Genomic DNA, 21,800 nt, shown 5'->3' with positions numbered 1-21,800 from the left:
GCTATACTTGTAAATGTAAGAAAACAGAACAATGTCAATTTTAATATTTGCAACCAAATGTGGGAGAGTTTACTTGGGATACCCTTCCACACACTCATTTTGAGCTCAAACTGGCACCCTGAATTTCTGAAACAATTCTATGATATTCTATATATGATCTCATATTCCATAAATTCATATTCCAAGTTTAGTAACAAGTAACTGAAACTTACTGCAGAGTTGAACATATGAAATTATCTCACCTGCATATCAGTTGCATATGATGGAAAGAGACATGACTCTTTCTACCAGGCAGTATCTGGAAGGAAACCCAAAATCTTTCAGTTAAATGTCAAGGATGAAGCTGAATGTTTTGAACTGAAGCGTGCTCTGGGAATTGAGCTATTTTGCTCTGCATGTGCAGCAATGTAGAAAGAGTAAAACCTAAGTGGATTGTTCATGGGGACCAAATGGATCCCAACAGTACTGATGAGGGAGGAGACTCACAGACAAGGGATGCTGGGGCCAGTACCTGAAAAGATCAAAAGCCACTTTTACCCTTAGGAACCATTCAAACTATAAAGTAATTGAAGATGAGAGGTTCAGAAATGCCTGTATACATCTATGTGGGCATATGTACAACACACACTTTGGCCAGTTTATTGTTATTTTACTTTTACTTTTTCTTTGAGAATTGTCATTTTGTAAGGAGCAGGGCAAGGGATTTCTACCAAAGAATTCTGAGCCTATCTTCAGCATCTCATCAAAACTACAGTTCCCAGGATTTTGGTGGGGAAGCTTTGAGAATTAAAATGATATAAAAACTCAGATACATTTATGGTGCAGACACACTCTTCATCTTCTCTATGCTATCATTAGTTAAAAAGAATGGATGAGTGGATTTCCCTTGTTCCAAGATTTACCATGGGTCAGTTCTGCCCTACATTCCCCCCATCTGCTACCTTTCCATGGAGAATTTCTAGAATTCATATTGGAGTTGTTGTTTGCACAATTTGCTCTTGTTGCTAGGGATGTCAGAGAATTTCACCACGAATCTCGGGGAGGCCGAATGCCAGCACATTCGGCCCCCCGAAATTGGTGGCAAAACGGTCTACCACCCCCCGCCCCACCCCTGGGACGGGACTTACATTGTGCGAATGTCCCTGGCGGCGGCGGCGGCGGTGCAGCGGCGGCGGCAGCGGTGCGGCGGTGCTGCGGCGGCTAGGGGTGGACGAAAGTCACTTACCTGTCCTCGAAGGACATTCGCGGTGGGGGGGAGGTGCTTCACTGGTCCCCCCGCGAAGTTCAGGCCGGGGGGGAGGCTTCCCGCCTCGCCCCGGCCGAAATTCAGGCCAGGGGGGAGGCTTCCCGCCTCACCCGGCCGAAATTCAGGCCGGGGAGGAGGCGCCTCGCCTCGCCCGGCCGCGAACGCGAAAGTTAAAAAAAAAAACAAACCGCCCCCTGATAGGCTACGTGACGATTCACGTAGCCTATCACGGTTAGATCTGCAAAGTCAGCCATGATAGGCTATGTCAATCGTCATGTAGCCTATCACGGGTGACTTTAAAAAAAAAAAAAATCACGTATGCTAATGGTGGCCCCCATAGGGAGCCGCCATTCGCGTTCCTTATTTAGTCGCTGTAGTCTACGTAAATGTTTACGTAGACTACGGCGAAAATAAGGGCAGCGCAAATAGCGTTGCCCTTATTTTCGCCGTAGTCTACGTAAATCTTTATGTAGACTACAGCGACCAAATAAGGAAGGGGAATGGCGGCTCCCTATGGGGGCTGCCATTATCCGTACACACTTTTTTTTTTTTTTTTAAAGTCACCCATGATAGGCTACGTGACGATTGACGTAGCCTATCACGGCTGACTTTACAAATCTAACCGTGATAGGCTACGTTAATCGTCACGTAGCCTATCAGGGGGCGTTTTTTTTTTTCTTTCATTGCAATGGCGGCGGCGGCAGCCGGTCAAAAGACCGGCTGCCGCTCCCGCCTCGCTCAAACACCTGCCGAACCGCCAGCCAGACCAGCCACCGGGAGGGACATTTGGTGAAGGTAAGTCCTGTCCCGGGGGTGTGCGGGGTGCGGGGGGGTGCGGAGGATTTCTCCCCGAAACTTGTTCGGGGGGCCGAACACGTTGGCACTCGGCCCCCCGAAGTTTCGGGGAGAAATTCTCCGCTATCCCTAGCGGCGGCAGCCGGTCTTCCAACTGGCTGCTGCCACCATTTCCAAGTTAAAAAAAATAAAAGTGATAGGCTACGTAAAGATTTACGTAGCCTCTCATGGCTAGATTTTTAAAAAACACCGTGATAGGCTACATAAATGTTTACATAGCCTATCACGGCTGAGTGAAAAAACAAAACAAAACCGTGCTTATGCAAATGGCGGCGCCCATGGGCGCTGCCATTTGCTTTCCTTATTTTGGCACGTGTAGTCTACGTAAACATTTATGTAGACTATGGCGAAAATAAGGGGAACACAAATAGCATTCCCCTTATTTTCGCCGTAGTCTACATAAATGTTTATGTAGACTACACGTGCCCAAATAAGGAACGCAAATGGCGGCGCCCATGGGCGCCGCCATTTGCATACGTGCGGGTTTTTTTTTTCACTCAGCCATGATAGGCTACGTAAACATTTACGTAGCCTATCACAGCTGACTGCAGGGACACATACGGCGGCGGCTACGGCCACCACCATTTGCGTCCCGGCCGGCCAGGATTCACGGCGGGAGGGACTGGGCACCTCCCCCGTGGCCAGAATTTCGGGGGGGAGGGATGGGGCACCTCCCCCCTGGCCTGAATTTCTGGGGGAGGGAGGGAGCACCTCCCCCCCATCGCAAATCAAGTTTCGTGAAAGGTAAGGAACTTTCGTACATCCCTACTTGTTGCAACTCCCCAGACCTTGATTTGTTCACACAAATGTATATATTATATCTGGTTCAACAGCACAACTACTGATAAGGGCAGGAGCTGAAATATTTAACTTAAAATGTATATGTTAATACTCTTTTGTTAGTCTTTCTATCTGCCGTGTGTGTGTGTGTGTGTCTGTGTGTTGATGAGAAAACTGTGTGCTTAAGGAATTGTGCGTGTATGTGCATGACAGCTCCTAATCATGACTTCCCTGAGAAGAGCGTGGGGGGTGGAATAATTGAGAGAAAACTGTGTTTGGTTTTACAAAGTCCAGAAATTCCATCCAAAATCTTGGCAGATAACGAGTATGCCAGTGCTGTTCTGTGAACATAACCAGCTAATGAGGGAGCCCAGAATATATGAAGAAATGTAGAGGGAGAGCATTTTAGAAGCTTTCCTATTATGTATTCTGAACTTATTCATCTAAATGCCCTGGAGATAATAAGTTGTATTTACAGTAGAAATGGGAGTCTGATAGGGATGTATGAGAAATTCATTCCCCCCCCCCCCAGATTTACCCAGTTTGCACCTTTTAAACTGAACATAGACTTGGACATGATCTGCAATCAAAGTCCATACATTTCTGAGCTTGCAGTGCAATTTGCGGACCAAAAAAAATGCAGTTGACAACATGCATACATTAGAGAAATGTGCATGAAAAAGTGTGTACTTTTGAAAATGTGCACAAATACAATATTTAATGAATGGGAGATGTATGCATGTATTTACTTGACGTGCACAATTGATGTGTACATTTGAAAAAATATGCATGAAAATACACATGGATTTTCATATGGAAATAAAAACAAGCAAAGCTTGCAAGCTGTTACAGACTTAACTTGGAATGAGCTTTGAGATGGAATTTATAAAACGTTGAAAAGCTCTGGTTTTGCTGATTCACACAGCCCTAGAGTCTGGCTTTTGTAGAGATGCATTGAGAAAAGGTGTTGAGGACAACACACAGTTAGGAGATGCTTATTGCTGATTCTGATGTTCCATTTTTAATTAATACAGGAGTTGTAATGATGATGAAAATGATGATAGATCTTACCCATGCCGTGATGAAATTAGTGGTCAGAAAGACCCCACCCTCCTACCCACACACACAGTCTGTCGGAGAATTTCTCCACGAATCTCCGGGAGGCCGAATGCCAACGCATTCGGCCACCCGAAATTAGAGGAGAAATGGTCCGCCCCCCCCGCCACCACCGGAATGGGACTTACCTTTGCCGAATGTCCCTGGTGCTGGTGGCTCCCAGCGGCGGTTCAGCGGCGGTTCAGCGGCAGCAGCAGACAGTCTTCCGACCGGCTGCCACCACCGCCATTTCCCAGTAAAAAAACAACAACAACAAACGTGATAGGCTACGTAAAGATTTACGTAGCCTATCACGGCTAGATTTTCAAAAAACACCATGATAGGCTACGTAAATCCTTACATAGACTATCACGGCTAACTTTTTTGGGGGGGAAAGCGCGTACGCAAATGGCGGTGCCCTTATTTTCGCCGTAGTCTACGTAAATGTTTACGTAGACTACACGTGCCCAAATAAGGAATGCAAATGGCGGCACCCATGTGCGCCGCCATTTGCATACGCACTTTTTTTTCCCCCCAAAGTCAGCCATGATAGGCTACGTAAGTATTTACGTAGCCTATCATGGCTGACTGCAGGGACGCAAATGGCGGCGGCTACAGCCACTGCCATTTGCGTCCTGGCCGGCCAGGAGGACTTGCGGCCGGAGGGACGGGGCGCCTCCCCCCTGGCCAGAATTTCGGCCAGAGGGACGGGGCGCCTCCCCCCCACCCAGAATTTCGGCGGGGAGGGATGGGGTGCCTCCCCCCCACCCAGAATTTCAGAGGGAGGGATGGAGCGCCTCCCCCCCACTGCGAAGCAAGCTGCGGGATGAGGTAAGGGACTTTCGTCCATCCCTACGACACAGAAGGCTCAATTTGGATTAGGGATGGCTGTTGTGGGGAAATCTCGCCCTTTTGGGGCTCCCTCCGTTTCCCTGGAGCCCACAGCTGGCTTGCATTTGCAAGCTGAGCCACAGACATTTTCCGAAAATCCAGGCACTTTCTTGGTTTTTTTCCCTGAAATTGCCATTTATGCAAATTGTAGCTGCAACTTGCATAATTTGTGGAAATGGCAGCTGTAATTTGCTTAATTTGAGGCAATTGTGGAGATAATATGATTGATTTTGCACAATTGCACCTGCAAATTAAGCATATTATGGCTGGAAAATGCTCAAATTAAGCAAATATGGCCACAATTTGTCTAAATGGCTATTTAAGGAAAAAACAGACACCCAAAAATCTACAAGCTGTCTGAACTCGATGCAGATTGAGTCAGGCCAGCTCACGGGTAAGCGAGCTGGAGTCCGGTGGACCAAGCTGCTGAAAACTTGATGAACTTCACCCCCCAGATGGATTCTTCCAATATTCCTAATTTGGATTAAGACTGGTAATTATGAAGAACATTGGAAGTACTGAGAAATTAGGTCCTCCCTACCCCCAAGAGTTCTAAATGTTTGTACTTGCATTTTCCACGCACCCAAGCCCTCAACCCCTCAAGCCCACAAACTCCCAGACCTTGTGACTGTGGCAGATGAGTTCAGTGCTGTGACTGCATCAGAGATTATTAAGATGGATGGGCACCCCCTGATCTGGGTACTCTGGGTGCTGCTGGGCCCTTGCCTCCTTTTGTGCACCCCCAGACCCAAGCTTGATTCCCCCCCCACCATGCTCACCAAGCCGCCCACATGCACCAGGGATGAGTGCCACGAGTGCCACTTTGAGGAAAAAAATGGCGATCACTAAATATGCACACACCTAGACTTATGCAAAATGGCACCATGAATGGCCCATATAGGCAAGATTGCAAATGTAAATGGGTCATTTACACCTGTAATCTTGCATATATGGGCCATTGATGGCACCATTTTGTGAAAGTCTAGATGTATGCATATTTCACGATCGCCATTTTCTTTTCTTAAAAAGTTTTCTTTACCCTGGTAAATGCGGGTGGCTCAGTGAGTGTGGGGGGGTCGAGCAGGGGTAGGGGCTCAGTGGCCATGGTTCAGGGGCTTAGGCAGGGAGGAGTTCACTGGACTCCCAGACCCAATCAGCTGGCCACACCATCCCTAGTGATTATTTTGGTAGAAAGCAGAGAAGGTCCCCCTCTGTCTCTGTCTCTGTCTCTGTCTCTGTCTCTGTCTCTGTCTCTCTGCCTCTCTGTCCCTCTCCTCCTTTTCTTTCTCTCTGCTCTTTATTTTCTGAATCCCCCTCCACCCTTCCTTGGCATGCAGAACATTGCTATAGTTGAGTTCCAGGTACCAGGCGCTATGGGAAATGTAGTTTTCCCAAAGTGCTGTCCTTTCTTTCCCTCCTCCTCTACCCTCCCACATTAGGAAATACATCTTTCTAGGGATGAATGGAGAGGAGGAGGAAAAGATAGACTGGTAAATCTCCCTCCTTACCTCCCACAGCCACTACCATGACTACAGCGACAGCCTTAGCTTTAGCCCAGTTAAGGTGGGGAAGCAACCCATTCCCCTCCTCCATAGTTCTGCTGAAGTGCAGATTATAAGCTGAGATAGGGATGGACCGTGTAAGGTACAGGGATCCAGTTCAGAATATGATTGTAAAATAAGCTGAGATAGGGGATGGACCATGGAAGGTAAAGGGATCCAGTTCAGAATATGAGTGCGTATCACAAGCATAGTGAAATCGTATTTCAAACAAGATAATTATTAGGGCTGTGCACTGCTTTGGCCTGAGGCCTGAAGCCTGAAGCCGGAGTCGAAGAGGGCTGCTTTGGGCCATTTGGGGACTCTTCTGAGGTGAAGTGCCCCTGTGAGGGGGCACAAAGTGACCCAGAGTGGTTCAGGGGTCTCCACAGTGCTTTGGAGTGCTTGGGAGCTTTGGCACCCCTGGCCCAGCCATGCCGGTGCCTTCAGATCCTTACTTGAGCCTCCCATCACCACTGCCACCACTTCCATCACCACCACAGCCATCGCTGCCACCATCATTGCCACTGCCAGCTCCTGTCCCCTGGACACATGCTGGCTCTTTGTGAGGGGAGTTGCCATTTTTTAAAATGGCAGCTTCCCGCAATAAGAGCTGACACGTGTCCAGGGGTCAGGATCTGGCAGCGGCAGTGGTGGTGGAGACAGATATGGAGATGACAGAGGAGGAGGCCGCGGTGGCAGCAGAGGCAGTGGCAGGCCAGATCAGGAGCTGGGGGTTTGGGCAGAGGCATCAGGGTGCCTTGAAGCAGGATTCAGCCATCCGAATCCCACTTCAGGTTTGGAGCTGAGTCGGGTCAGGGCCCCTCGAATCAGCCCGAGCCAAATCGGGCCCACCTCAGAAGCCACAAACAGTCTTCCGAGTCAGATGAGGGGGCCCTGCTCAGCCCTAATAATTAAGAAACTTGTTGACATCACTTACAGAAATTACCTCAAGAGCACTGGCTAAATATCTGATAATTAACCATTCATAATCAATTCCAGTCCACTGGGCTGGTTTGGAGTTTTGATTAGAAATGAGCCCAAACTACTCAAACGACAACTACAGTTTCTATATGTATGTATGTATGTATGTAACAGCTGAGATTGAGAAGAGATTTCTCTGAGAAAATGTCTGAGAACTTTCTTTCTTGCCCCCTCCCTGAAAAGGGGGGCCATTTGACAGAGTATCCTCTGAATATCCTCTTATCAGCGGCATCTGCTCTTCCCTCCCCCCAACCCCCCTACACAATGCCCTCCAATGATGCTAGGCCTGGTGCATTGTGGGAGATACAAAATGGCTGCCAACACATTAGTTATTGCTGCAAGGAGCATCAGCAAAACAAAGCAAAACCTTCAGAGAAGGAAAGAAGGGGCAATACTATTCCTAAGAAACTCAGCCTACAATTGGGTGGAAAAGTTCAGGAGACCATTTTGCTGAGCTTTGATTATTATTATTTTTTTAAAATACTTGGGGAAATGTTTGCTTGTTTAGTTCAATTGCCCCCATTTGCTCACAGTAATAACAGTTCCTACATAGTGACATTTTTTATTTCAATTGAAAATGTACTTCCTGATTGAGTAGTATCCCCATGTGACTAATCCAGGAAGGAGGAAGAAGGAGCTGCAGGAGGAAAACAAAACTTGCACCAAAAAGAGCTAGGGAAGCAACAACATGAAACAGGTTCTGAAAAAAGGTAAATATTTGCACAAAGTATCCTTGGGGAGAAATTTTAAACCACAGAAAACTCAGTTGAAGATGGAAAATATTTTGCGCCCTGGATTCTGATGACATTCCTAGAGAATTTGGTCTGATATCTGACAAGCATAGTGTCAGTACATATACGAATAGCAAACTCAGTTCTCTGAGTATAGATCCTTTTGTAATGAAAATGGCTCCATCCCAGCACAAGATGGAGGTGTCAGCAAATTTGGGGGAATCCAAGATTTGCAGAAGTACAAGTATTTAGGGGGGGAGGGGTACCCATCCCCCCAAGATTTGTATAATCAAAGCTATGGTTTTCCCTGTAGCAATGTATGGCTGTGAGAGCTGGACTATAAGGAAGGCTGAGCACCGAAGAATTGATGCCTTCAAACTGTGGTTCTGGAGAAGACTCTTATGAGTCCCCTGGACTGCAAGGAGGTCAAATCAGTCCATCCTAAAGGAAATCAACCCTGACTGCTCATTGGAAGGACAGATACTGAAGCTGAAGCTCAAATATTTTGGCCACCTAATGCGAAGAGCAAACTCCCTGGAAAAGACCCTGATGCTGGGAAAGATTGACGGCAAAAGGAGAAGGGGACGGCAGAGGATGAGATGGCTAGATAGCATCACCGATGCAATGAATATGAACTTGAGCACGCTCCGGGAGAGAGCAGAGGACAGGAAGGCCTGGTGTGCTATGGTCCATGGGGTCACGAAGAGTCAGACATGACTTAACGACTGAACAACAACAACAAACCATCCCCCCAGTAAACAAACAAGCCTAATGAAGACTGAAAATGCTCAGCAGGCACATAACGTTGTTGGGAGGAAGGAACTGAAAACTTGGGGGTGGGTGGAATGGAGCATCCAGGATCAGGGCATGGCTCACGGACTGAAATCCTGAACAGAAATGTTCCACACTGCAACACTTGTTGCAGGTCCCACTTGTATCTCTTGATTTTCAGCTTAACTGACATCCATCTTTATTTCTAACAATTAAGACCAAATAGGAACACTGGAAGCTGCCTATACCAAGTCAGTCCATGGGTCCGTCAACCCCAGTAGTGTCAGCAAGGGTTTCTAACAGGAGTCTTTCCCAGCCCCGTCCAGAGATATGAGGGATTAAATCTCAGTCCTTCTACATGCAAACCAGGTGCTCTACCACTGAGTTACACACACACCCCACAATAATTTGGTGAAATGAATGAGGAAAAGGTGAGAATGGGATATCATTCCTGAGAGTTGCTGTATATGGATATTGTTGAACATGTGACATGTATAAGGCATTACACTAAAACATGTATATGATGAGATTTAGTTTATATTATGAGATGTGTAAATATATATTACACTGAATGTCTAGCATTTAATGACATTTACCTATGGTTGTTGACTAGTCATGTTTGAGACCCTACAGGCCTGGCCAACTGACCTCATGAACTCTATGTGTGATCTAGAATATAGGGATGTCAGAGGAATCCCTCCGGGTGGAGGGGGGGGGTGAAGTTTGCTGAGCTCTCACCAGCTAGGCTCCCGAACTCCACCTTGCTTACCCATGAGCTGGCCTGACTCGATCTGAATTGAATCAGGCCAGCTTACTCATTTTCGGTTGTTGTTTTTTAAATCACCATGTATGCAAATTGGGGTCACACAATTTGCATAACGTATGCATATTTCAGCCGTAAATTGTTTAATTTGTGAAAATTGTGGCCCTCATATGCTTAATTTGCACAAACTGCGGTTGCAATTTGCATAAATGGTGATCTTAAACAAAAACTCTGAGAGAGTTCCCAGATTTCAGGGGGAAAGCATGGGATCTAGCTCAACAGGGCAAGTCAAGCCAAGGGCTCTCGGGAAATCCAGTGACCCCCAAAGGGCCAGATTCTCCCCCCCCCCGCCATCTGTACTAGAATACGTACCAGTTAGGGATGTATGAAAAATTCATTTCAGTTTATTTTTTAATCAGGATTTACCTGGTTTGCAACTCTTGGATTGAACACCAACTCAGAAACAATCCATGGTCAGAGCTTGTACATTCCTGAGCTTGCAGCATGATTTGCAGACCAAAAAAAAAAAGTGTTCTATAGCATATGTACATTTGAAAAATGTGCATGAAAAAATGCATGCTTTTGAAAAAATGCACAGAAATATGAGAGAAGAATGCATACATTTCAAAGATGTGCACAACTGATGTGCAGATTTTTTTGGGGGGGGGAAATACACACACAAATGTGCACAGATTTTCATGCAAAAAATAAAAATAAAGCTCTCAATCTGATATGGACCTGAGTTGGAATGAGTTTCCAAATGGAATTTGGAGAACTTTTGCTGATTCGCACATCCCTAGTCCCAGTATTCTTTACAAATATGTAGGGATTCCTTGGCAGACAAGATGTTGTGGGGGAAAATCCCTGGAATTCACCATTACATTTAGATTCATATTTCATTGACAGTATATTGATCAGTTTCAGATGGCACATTCCAGGAATTTCGGAAGCCATTGAGCAAGTTTGCCTGTCAAGCAAGGAGACAGTGGGGTGATGAGGATTTGATTCCAAGGAGATACATTACACAATCTCTGCTTGAAATTAGCCTCTCCAAATGTAAAAGCTATAACCTTTGGCTGAACATCTCCAGTAAATGCTGTAGCTCGTGAGGCATAGTGCTTTCCAGAACCTCCCCTGTCATGCAACCTTTGAAGTGAGATGTTCCTGCAATTGCCCTCCATGCAGTCAACTGTCTTCAAGATATGACCAAATCCTTTGTAGACTAGACAGGGTTAAGACGCCATCAGCATTTCTCTTCTTTATACCAGTGCCAGGCCAGCATATTGTGACTGGGTTGTTGTTTTTTATCTGAGGAGTGTTGTGCGTGACATGCATGATTAAAAGATGTAGGTGGGAGGAAAATGCTGGATACATGTTCTTTGTTTGCTGTGGATGTTAAGGCTGAGAAGTGCATTCCATAATATCAATTAAGAGTTGTCTTCTTTATATATGACTAATAAAGTCCCTGTGATTCGGGGGGGGGGAGGATATGTCAGCCAATCTGAGAGCATAGCTAAGCCAGAATGGTACATCTTGCCCCTTTTTTGATATTCAGAGAAAGAACATTTTAGAAAGAGATGTTATAAATGAATTTGCTTTAAAAATTTGAAGCTTTCCACTGTGATATAACCATCTCTTTTATAATTCCTCTCTTTTTGTTATACAAGCAACAAGCAAAGAAGCCAAGCTCCTGTTTTTTTAAAAAAAGGAGCATAGAAGAAAAGGGAGGAAAAAAAGACAGACTTTTTTTAAAAAGGAAGAATTTGAATTCCACCCCGCTTCAGAGACGAGAAGGAAAAGCCCTAGCTTCTTTCATTTACCTTTGAAAAGACTTTCCAGAGGCTAAAAACCTACAATAAATTTAATAGTTTAATAGGGAATGCCTCCCACAGAATTCATGTCTCTTAATATTTCTAAATCAAGGATGACCAAGTGAAACGGGGGGGGGGGATCATCCCATTCAATGTGAAGACATCTCAAATGCAGTCAGATCATGTGGGACATGACTGAATGAGAGCATTAGGATGAGAAAAGAAGGTATCATGTCCAACTAGCTAGCGATGGACAGAGAAATTGCACCCCACTTTTCTGTTTTGCTTCTTTCAGGTGTATGTGGACTTCTGTGTGTGTGTGTGGGGGGGGGGAATTTGAATGGGGGAGGTAATAGCAGTATTTACTATTCCCTGGTGTTGAAATCTTCTTTCCCCCCCCCCACTTTTATACTTTCAAAAGCCAAGCCACCTTTGAGCTGCTTACACTGCTAATCTACTGCAAATGCCCCTGGAACTAATGCTACATGATAATGTAGTGTAATTCTAAGGGGCAATCCAGGGAAAATGAGGTGTCATCTCCAGCCCTCCCTGGAATGACCTTGGGAATGATGCTACATTATCTCCTACTGCTATTCCTGAGTAGTGGTTTGGTTTTAAAAAATATTTGGCGGGCGGTGGGGAGAGGAAAAAGAAGAAGCCCACGCTACCTCATAACTGAAAATAAGCACTACCATTACCTCCAAGTTTTCACCACCTTCTTGACAGGGCTATCATGCCTGACCCAGATCTATGCCAGATTGTCTCTTTGGACAAAGATCCTGAAGAACCTAAAGAATTTGTGGGACTCTCTGACCTTAGTGAGAATACAGGCACCTCTGGCATAGGTAGGGAAGCTACACCTAGAGATGGCATGGGAGCCTGAGGAGGGGCTGGGGAGGAGGACAGGACTAGAGCACTTGGGGGGTGCACCGCATGCAGGACTCCAGCAGTCAAGCCCTTGGGCACATAAAACACAAGGGCTTGACTGTTGGAGTCTTTGGCTCACAGAGGAGGGGCGGTTCACACCTCTTGGCAGGCAGGGTGAGCAGGAAGTCTCACTGAGCTGGTCCAGGCTGCACAAGGGGGGGGCAGCTCATCGAGTTCTCCCACATCCTCGACAGAGATGAGTCTGTCCATCCCTAGCTACACTAGGTCCTCCAAGAGTTGTGGACCCTGAGGAATCTCCGGACAGGACTCATAAGGACCATACCTTGCCTGTGAAGCCAGAGGAAGAGTCATCTGCCCTAGAATTAGTGATGTTGGAGAATTCCGCCATGGATTCCAGTGAGGCTGAATTCCAGTGAATTCGGCCCCCCAGAATCCATGGTGGAACAAAGCAACCCCTCCTGCCACCCTGCGCAATGGGCCTGGAACAGAGCCTACCTGGTGTCAGCCGTCCGGTGCTCTGTGAATGGTGGCCGCATCTGCGGCCGCCATTCACCTTCCTTCAAATGGCCATGATAGGCTACGTAAGTATTTATGTAGCCTATCACGGCTAATGCAGGGACGCCATTTATGTCCCTGCAGAGGCCGTGATAGGCTATGTAAATATTTACGTAGCCTATCACAGCAAAAGGCAGGAACGCAAATGGCTGCCACTACACCATTTATGTCCCTGTCTTTTCTTTTGCCATGATAGCCTATGTATATATTTACATAGCCTATCATGGCAAAAGACAGGGATGCAAATGGCATAGCAGCCGCCATTTGCATTCCTGCTTTTGCTGTGATAGGCTACGTAAATATTTACATAGCCTATCACTGCTCAGCAAAGGGACGCAAATGGTGGCCGCTACGCCGGCCGACATTTGCGGCCGCAGACCTGCCGCGGCCGGATGCCCGGCTGTGGATGCACCCAGCTGGAGGCTCCACAGAGTCACCGTGGAGTGGAGCCGGCCAGGGAGGATTTCAGGGGGAGGGACGGAGCGCCTCCCCACCACCACCATGGATGCCACTTATGAAACAGGTAAGTAGTTTTGTACATCCCTACCTAGAATGCTCTGGGTCTAGAAGGTGGAGGCACAGGCCACCACTCAGAGGCAAAGCACATATCTCAAGAATCACAGCAACCAGGCTACTTGGGAGTAAAGGACTCATCATGAGTAGGGCCCTCCCCATGAAGAGAACATCTTCCTGAAACCTCTGATGTGCCACAGCAGAGTCCTTGGTGAGGACTTCAGTTGGGACTTGCTAGCTGCTGGAACAAGACCTCCATCCTAGTTTCCAGTATCTTGAAACCTTTAGGGATGTACGAAATTGCCCTTACCTGTCTCCGCCAGGTTCTGCTGGGGGGGGAGGCGCTCCGTGCCTCCCCCCCCCCAGAATCCTGGCGCGCCAGCCCCACTCCGCGGGGATTCTGTGGAGCCGCCGGCCGGCTCCACCAGCAGCCAGACATCTGGCCGCTGGCTAGCAGGGACACAAATGGCGGTGGACGTAGCCGCCTCCGTTTGCATCCCTGTAGTCAGCCGTGATAGGCTACGTAAATCTTTATGTAGCCTATCACGTCTGACTTTAAAAAAAACACACACGCGCAAGTACGCAAATGGCGGCGGCTACGGCCGCTGCCATTTGCGTTCCTTATTTTGGCCTGTCTTAGTCTACGTAAATATTTATGTAGACTAAGACAGCGAAAATAAGGGGAATGCAAATAGTGTAGCGGATGCTATTTGCATTCCCCCTTATTTTCGCCATCTTAGTCTACATAAATAGTTACGTAGACTAAGATGGGCCAAAATAAGGAATGCAAATGGCGGCAGCCGTAGCCGCCACCATTTGTGTACGTGCGTGTTTTTTTTTAAAGTCAGACATGATAGGCTACGTAAAGATTTATGTAGCCTATCACGTCATTTTTTTAACCTAGCCATGATAGGCTACGTAAATCTTTACGTAGCCTATCACGTCCTCTTTTTTTTTTAACACTGGAAATGGCGGCGGTGGCAGCCGGTCGGAAGACTGGCCGCCGCAGCTGCTGCTGCAGCCGCTGCCACCCGGAAGATCCGCCCCAGGTAAGTCTCATCCCGGGGGGGGGATCTGCGGGGGGGTGGCAGGCCATTCCGACACGGAGTTCGGGGGGCCGAATGCACTGGCATTCGGCTTCACCGAGATCTGTGGCAGAATTCTCTGCCATCTCTAGAAACCTTGTTTCTTTGACTTTGCTCCTCCTTTGACTGATCTCTCATGCTGCTGACTCCTGGACTCTTGATAAGACTCTGCTTTTGGACTGTGCACTTGTCCTTTTGTTTGCTTACTGGTTTCTCCTACTTTGGACTACCCTTTTCCCTGTACTAATAAAACTGTGCTTTGCTTGCTGATTTTGCTGAATGGGTTTTTCCCTAGTTTACCATAGGGCTGAGTCCCAGCTGTAGCAAAACAGGGACCAAACCTCCAGTGAAGTAGGGTGGGGCTGAATAGCAGCCTGCTCGACATCCAACCCTTTGCTCTAGGTCAGAACCAGCTATCAATGCGTCCCTCCTAAATTAGAATGGGGAACCTTTTTCCTACAAAAAGCCATTGTCCTTTAGCAAAGGGCGCCCTGTAATTTTGAACAAGGAAGTGAGACTGTCAGAAAAAAAAGAGATGGCAACCTTAATTCAGCATCACAAGCATGGCCGAATGTGCAGGGATTCAAACCAAGATGTTTAAGTGTTGGGCTCTCAAAGCCCTGGACTTATTTATTTATTTAATGAGCTTCCGTCGTGCATTAAAAACGTGGTTGTTCAGGCAGGCATTTGGGGTGGGCTAGGGTATTTTTTTAAAAAAAATTATGGTAAAATTTTATTGTTTTAAATTGTTTTATGGTGGGTTGTACATCGCCCAGAGTGGCTGGGTGACCAGTCAGATGGGCGATTAATAAACTTAATAAATAAATAAATAAATAAATTTATTTATTTCATTTCTATACCGCCCAATAGCTGAACCAGCCTTGGTTGTATGATTTTGTCAGTTTCTCCCACATAGGGATAGAGGCGGAGTCCAGTTGGGGATCAAGCTTGACAGATTACCTCCAGCTCGGCCCCCCGGACCACAGTCCGTTGACTGCCATGCTTGCCCAACTCAGTGCACACTGAGTTGGGCTAGCATGGCATGCCCCGCTGCTCTGCCAAGCTGCCATTCTGCATAAAACAGTGGCTTGGCCTTTTCCATAAAGGCCAGATTTACATAACTGGTGGCCATAACGAGGCCCATTTACACAACATTACAGGCATAAATGGTCTAGTTAGTCTATTTACACCTGTAATGGGCCTCTTTATGGCTGCCATTTTCGCAAGATCAGCCTTCTTTCAGGCTGCCATTTTGCACAGAATGGCGGCTCAGTGGAGGAGAGGGATGCCATATGCCACTAGGGGTGCACGAAAGCCACTTAACTGGTCTCGCAGCGTGTTCATGGTGGGGGGAGGCGCTTCGCTGCTCCCCCCGAAGTTCAGGCCGGGGGGGAGGCTTCCCACCTCACCCGGCCAAAATTCAGGCTGGGGAGGAGGCGCCTCGCCTCGCCCGGCCGCGAAATAAAAAGTTTTTTAAAAAAACGCCCCTGTGATAGGCTACGTGACGATTAACGTAGCCTATCACGGCTAGATCTGCAAAGTCAGCCGTGATAGGCTACGTTAATCGTCACGTAGCCTATCACGGGTGACTTAAAAAAGAAAAAAAAGCGCATACGCAAATGGCAGCCCCCATAGGGAGCCGCCATTCGCGTTCCTTATTTGGTCGCTGTAGTCTACGTAAATCTTTACGTAGACAACGGCGAAAATAAGGTTAACACAAATAGCGTTGCCCTTATTTTCGCCGTAGTCTACGTAATCTTTACATAGACTACAGTGACCAAATAAAGAACGTGAATGGCAGCTCCCTATGGGGGCCGCCATTAGCCGTCTGCGCTTTTTTTTTTTTTTTTAAGTCACCCGTGATAGGCTATGTGACGATTTACGTAGCCTATCACAGCTGACTTTGCAAATCTAGCCGTCATAGGCTATGTTAATCATCATGTAGCCTATCACGGGGGCGTTTTTTTTTTTTTTTTACTTTTATTGGAATGGCGGCGCCTGTCGAAGACCTGATGAACCGCCGCCGGGACCCGCCGCTGGGAGGGACATTCGAGAAAGGTAAGTCCCGTCCCGGGGGGGGTGCGTGGGGCGGGGGTGTGTGGAGAATTTCTCCCCAAAACTACTTCAGGGGGCCGAACACGTTGGCACTCAGCCCCCCGAAGTTTCGGGGAGAAATTCTCCCCCATCCCTATATGCCACACAGCTCGCTGGGTGCCTGTGGACCACCTGGTATCTCGGTGCATGTGGTGAGCAGGGTTGAGAAACCAGCAGGGGTCTGGTAAGCAATGTGCTACACACATGGGGGTGAGTTTACTCATCCCTAATCCCACATTCATCCCCCCCCCAAAAAAAAAATCTTAAGTTCTTTACAGCCTGACTATGGAGAAATTAGAACTTTGACTCAATTGAAATCAAAATTCTCACCCACCCCCAGTTTTGACAGACCTGTCCCATGAGGTGGATGAATTGTAATGTGACATTTTAGAAAGTTTACAGAACATAAACGACAGTGGAAAGGGTAGGAAAACCCTTAATCATAGAATAATTGAAGCATAGAATACTTGGGTTGGAAGGGGCCTATAAGACCATCGAGTCCAACCCCCTGGTCAATGCAGGAAATCCACAAGGCCTGCCCCTTGACATCCCCACCCCAATATGACCCATGCTATGCCCTCCATGGCTTAATTGTATGAATTGTATGAAAAACAACCTCTTGTTCATAGGTGAGATAAAACAGATAAGTCTTTGGATCCTATAAAAAGCAAGTCTATGTGTCATGGGTAGAAATGTCTATTTTGCTTTCTTTCTGATTTGCTTTCTTTTTTAAAAGCACAAATTCATTCTATCCCATTTTCATGTTGTTGTTTTTAAAAAACAAATAATATGCATTCTTGTATGCAATTTTCCCTAATACAGTATACATATTTGTGTGTGTGGTTTGTTTTTTTTTAGGGTTGTATGGGCTGTGAAATCCATTTCATCTGTGTTTCATGGATTGTCAGGCAGTTTTCATTCCATTGTCCATTCACAGCTTCAATCTTTTTTTGGTCTTGCAGAAAAATATGCAAATAATTCCATAAGAAGGTTCACAACGATGTACATAATTTCTCTTCTTCATACATAACATTTACTGTATTGTCCCCCATTCCATTCAACCTTTCCCTGTGTATATTTACCAGTCTCAGCAGAAATGTGTGTGATTTCTCACAAATACATTTGCATAAATTTTGAGAAAGTAAAACAACAACAACAAAAGATCTAAATACATGGACTCCATGTGGACTGAGAATGCTAGTCTGCAGAGGATTGTGCAGGTCAGATTCTTAGAAATCCGAACTCATTTTAGTCTGTTCCAAATTTCTCCAGCATCCCTAATTCTTTTGTAAGCACATTCCATTTTGTAAGCACATTCCCCTAATAATTGTCTTTCTGTACATTAGTGCCCCCATTGTATGCATTTTGCATGCAATTATCCTCTATGTAAGCGTGTTTGTATGCATTTTTTTCAGTTGGAGCATTTCAAAATTCTGCCTTCAACAAAATGTGGGAAGTGTGAAAATTGAGGGAAAATTTAAGGAAGGACGAAAGTCCCTTACCTGGTCCCACAGCTGTTTTCGGTGGGGGAGGAGGCACTTCGGTTCTCCCCCCGAAATTCTTGGCGGAGGGAAGGTGCCCCGCCCCTCCCGGCCGAAATTCAGGCCGGGGGGGAGGCGCCCCATCCCTCGCCACTGAAATTCTGGCCAGGGGGGAGCGCCCCGTCTCCCCGGCCGTGAAATAAAAAAGTAAAAACAACAACAACAACAACACGTGATAGGCCACGTAATGATTTACGTAGCCTATCATGGCTGACTTTGAAAATCTAGCCATGATAGGCTACGTAAATCTTTACGTAGCCTATCACGGGTGACTTTGAAAATAAAAAATGCGTACGCAAATGGCGGCGCCCATGGGCACCGCCATTTGCGTTCCTTATTTAGGCACGGGTAGTCTACGTAAAGATTTACGTAGCCTATCACGGCTGACTTTGAAAATCTAGCCATGATGGGCTACATAAATCGTTACGTAGCCTATCATGTGTTTCTTTTTCTTTTTTAAACTTTACTGGGAAATGGCGGTAGCGGCAGCCAGTCGGAAGACCGGCCGCCGCCCCCGCCCCTGCCCCTTCCGAAACGCTGCTCAAACGCTGCCGGGACCCACCGCTGACAGGGACATTCGACAGAGGTAGGTCCCATCCCGGGGGGGCGGGGGGGCGGAGAATTTCCCCACCAATTTCAGGGGGCCGAATGCATTGGCATTCAGCCTCCCAGAGATTCGTGGAGAAATTCTCTGCCATCCCTAGGAAAATTGTATTCCAGGTCAAGGTTTTAGCTTGGGAAGTGCTAATTTCGTTGGTTTGTATTCACATGTGAAGCCAATGAATTTTGCCCTCATCCCTAGGGATGTCAGAGAATTCTGCCATGGACTCCAGTAAGGCCGGATTCTTTAGAATCCAGCCCCCTGGAGTCCATGGTGGAACGGTGCAATCCCCCCCCACCCCACAGAATCGCTCCGGGACGGAGCTTACCTGGCGGCGGTGATGGCGGATGCGGCGGTGGATGAGGTGGATGCGGTGGCGGTGGCCCCGTCTCATCTCCCAGCCGCTGCTGGGCTGCTGTGGCCACAATTGGTGGCTGTCATAGCAGCTGCCATTTGCGTGGCTGCCTTTTGTCATGATAGGCTACGTAAATACTTACGTAGCCTATCACGGCTTGGCAGCCACACAACTGGTGGCCGGCGTAGTGGCCGCCATTTGCAGCTGTAGCAGCCTGGCAGCAGCCCAAAGTCCCTCTGCAGCCAGCCCTGGCTGACAGCTCTGCGGAGTTGCCACAGAGTGGAGCCTGCCAGGGAGAATTCTAAGGGGAGGAACGGAGAGCTTCCCCTCCACAGCGGATGACCCGGAATGGAGCCAGGTAAGTGTTTTGTACATCCCTACTCATCCCAAATCACGGGAAGGAGCATGTAAATCTTTAACTATGGCTTATGTTAGACTTGAGGGTGTAAGACAGCTTCGTCTCAGGAGCAACCTAGTGGCCTCTTTCAGTCTACTCCAATAGCTAACTCAAGACACAGACACAAGGATTCTTTTCAAGGCTTTAATCCTTTTACAACTTAATGACTCTTTTAGATGCTAATCCCCAGTGACTAAGCAAGGAGCAGCAGAGTAGCCTATGCTCCAGGTTAGGCAGTTGGTCCCTGTTTGAAGGAGAATCACGGGCAGACCCTGAACTTATGGGCTAGGGAGATTTCCTCCCTCTTTCCCTTGGGTCCTCAGGATGCGACCGTTGCTTGCATGCCAACCAGGCACTACGCCTCCTTTCCGCGCCCTCCATCACTCGTCGCTCACTGAGTCTGTGTTGAGCATCCAGCAAGCCCCCTCCCGCACTCTCTTGCTGCCAGGGTCACTATCTATCTCAGGAATGCTGGCAGGAGGAATCTCTGCCAGCTGCTGTGCCTGTGAGGGATGAGCGGGCTCCTCTCCCACGGATTGCTGTTCCCCTCAGAATCAGAATTGCCCTGGGGTTCTATGGGCTCAGTTTCCACCCTGACACTTCGGCTATTCGGCTGTATATAAATGTAATAAATAAATAAATAAATGTCTAGTTATGGCAAAGAGATGCTCAAGTCTAGTTTTTAGTTCAGAAACAACTGCTCTACAGCAGTTGAATTTCATGCTTGCATTCCTCTCCCATAAATCAAAAGAAACACACCCCAAATCTCCTGGGTTAACAATAAGCATAAAGAGTTTCTACTCATGCAGACTCCTTTGGCCTTATAGATTACCACACAGCAAGAGGGATTTCCCAGCATCTTTGCTGTATTGATCAGTAGGGTGACTGATGGAAGCACCATTTTTAGAGACTTTCCCATAATGTTAATATATTTGGGGGGGGTTAATTAGTGCCTATGGTGGGGCTAAGCCCTTCAGTATCAAGCAGACAAAGCACATATTAGATATTTTTTTAAAGAACTGGAGGGCTTCCTTACTTCTCATCTATTTGTTTTGTTTCAATGTAAAAAGGGATTTCTGGAACAGTTTCTGACAGCCATACATTGTGGGTGGGTGACAGCCATACATATATAGATTGTGGGCAGGGAGTGTATCTAGTCATTACTACATACCTATAAAATCAGTTCTAAAGCATTTGAAGTGTCTTCCACTTGGGTCTAAAAGTCAAACTTCTAGTTTTCACATCACCTAAAGCTAGGGCTGTGTGCAAATGGCCTCTTGAAATTATCCACTCTATTTATGAGCAGAGAAATGCAGGGTCATTGCATTTCTCCAGGGGGAGGAAAAATTCTCTAACAGCTTCTCACCAGGAGGGCTCACCTTTGGTGTCGGTTATCGCACAGCGTCTTTTTCATACAGTTTTCATACAGTTTTCAAGACAGTTTTTGGGTGTCTTGTGCTGCAACTGTCAGTGGCAACAGCACCAACTGTGTTAGAATTAGGGATGGACGAAAGTCCCTTGCCTGGTCCCGCAGTTTTTTTTGGGGGGGGAGGCACTCCGGTTCTCCCCCCAAAATTCTTAGCGGGTGGGGACGAAATTCTGTTTTTTGCGTTGCCCTTATTTTCGCTGTAGTCTATGTAAATCTTTACGTAGACTACCCGTGCCCAAATAAGGAACGCAAATGGTGGCGCCCATGGGCGCCGCCATTTGCGTACACACTTTTTTTTTTCAAAGTCAGCCATGATAGGCTACATAAATCTTTACGTAGCGTATAAGGTTTTTTTTTTTTAACTTTACTTGGAAATGGCACCGGCGGCAGCTGGTTGGAAGACCGGCCACCACCAAACCGCCGCCAAACTGCCGCCGGGACCCACCGCCGTGAGGGACATTCGCACGAGGTAAGTCCCATCCCGGGGGGGGCGGGGGGGCGGAGTATTTCCCCACAAATTTTGGGGGGCCGAATGCATTGGCATTCGGCCTCCCAGAGATTCGTGGAGAAATTATCCGACATCCCTAGTTAGAATCATAGAATCATAGAACAGTAGGGTTGGAAGGGGCCTACAAGGCCATCGAGTCCAACCCCCTGCTCAATGCAGGAATCCAAGTCAGAGCATCCCTGACAGGTGGCTGTCTGGCCTCGTCTTGAATGGCTCCAGTGTGGGAGAGCCCACTACTTCCCTAAGTAATTGGTTCCATTGTTGTATTGCTGTAACAGTAGGGATGTCAGAGAATTTTGCCACGAATCTCGGGAAGGCCGAATGCCAGCACATTCGGCCCCCTGAAATCGGTGGCAAAACGCTCTGCCC

The sequence above is a fragment of the Heloderma suspectum genome, chromosome 1 (assembly GCF_057233095.1).
Source record: "Heloderma suspectum isolate Gila_16-S chromosome 1, 16-S_ref, whole genome shotgun sequence".
Lineage (NCBI taxonomy): Eukaryota > Metazoa > Chordata > Lepidosauria > Squamata > Helodermatidae > Heloderma > Heloderma suspectum.
Note: the sequence above shows the minus strand (reverse complement) of the source record.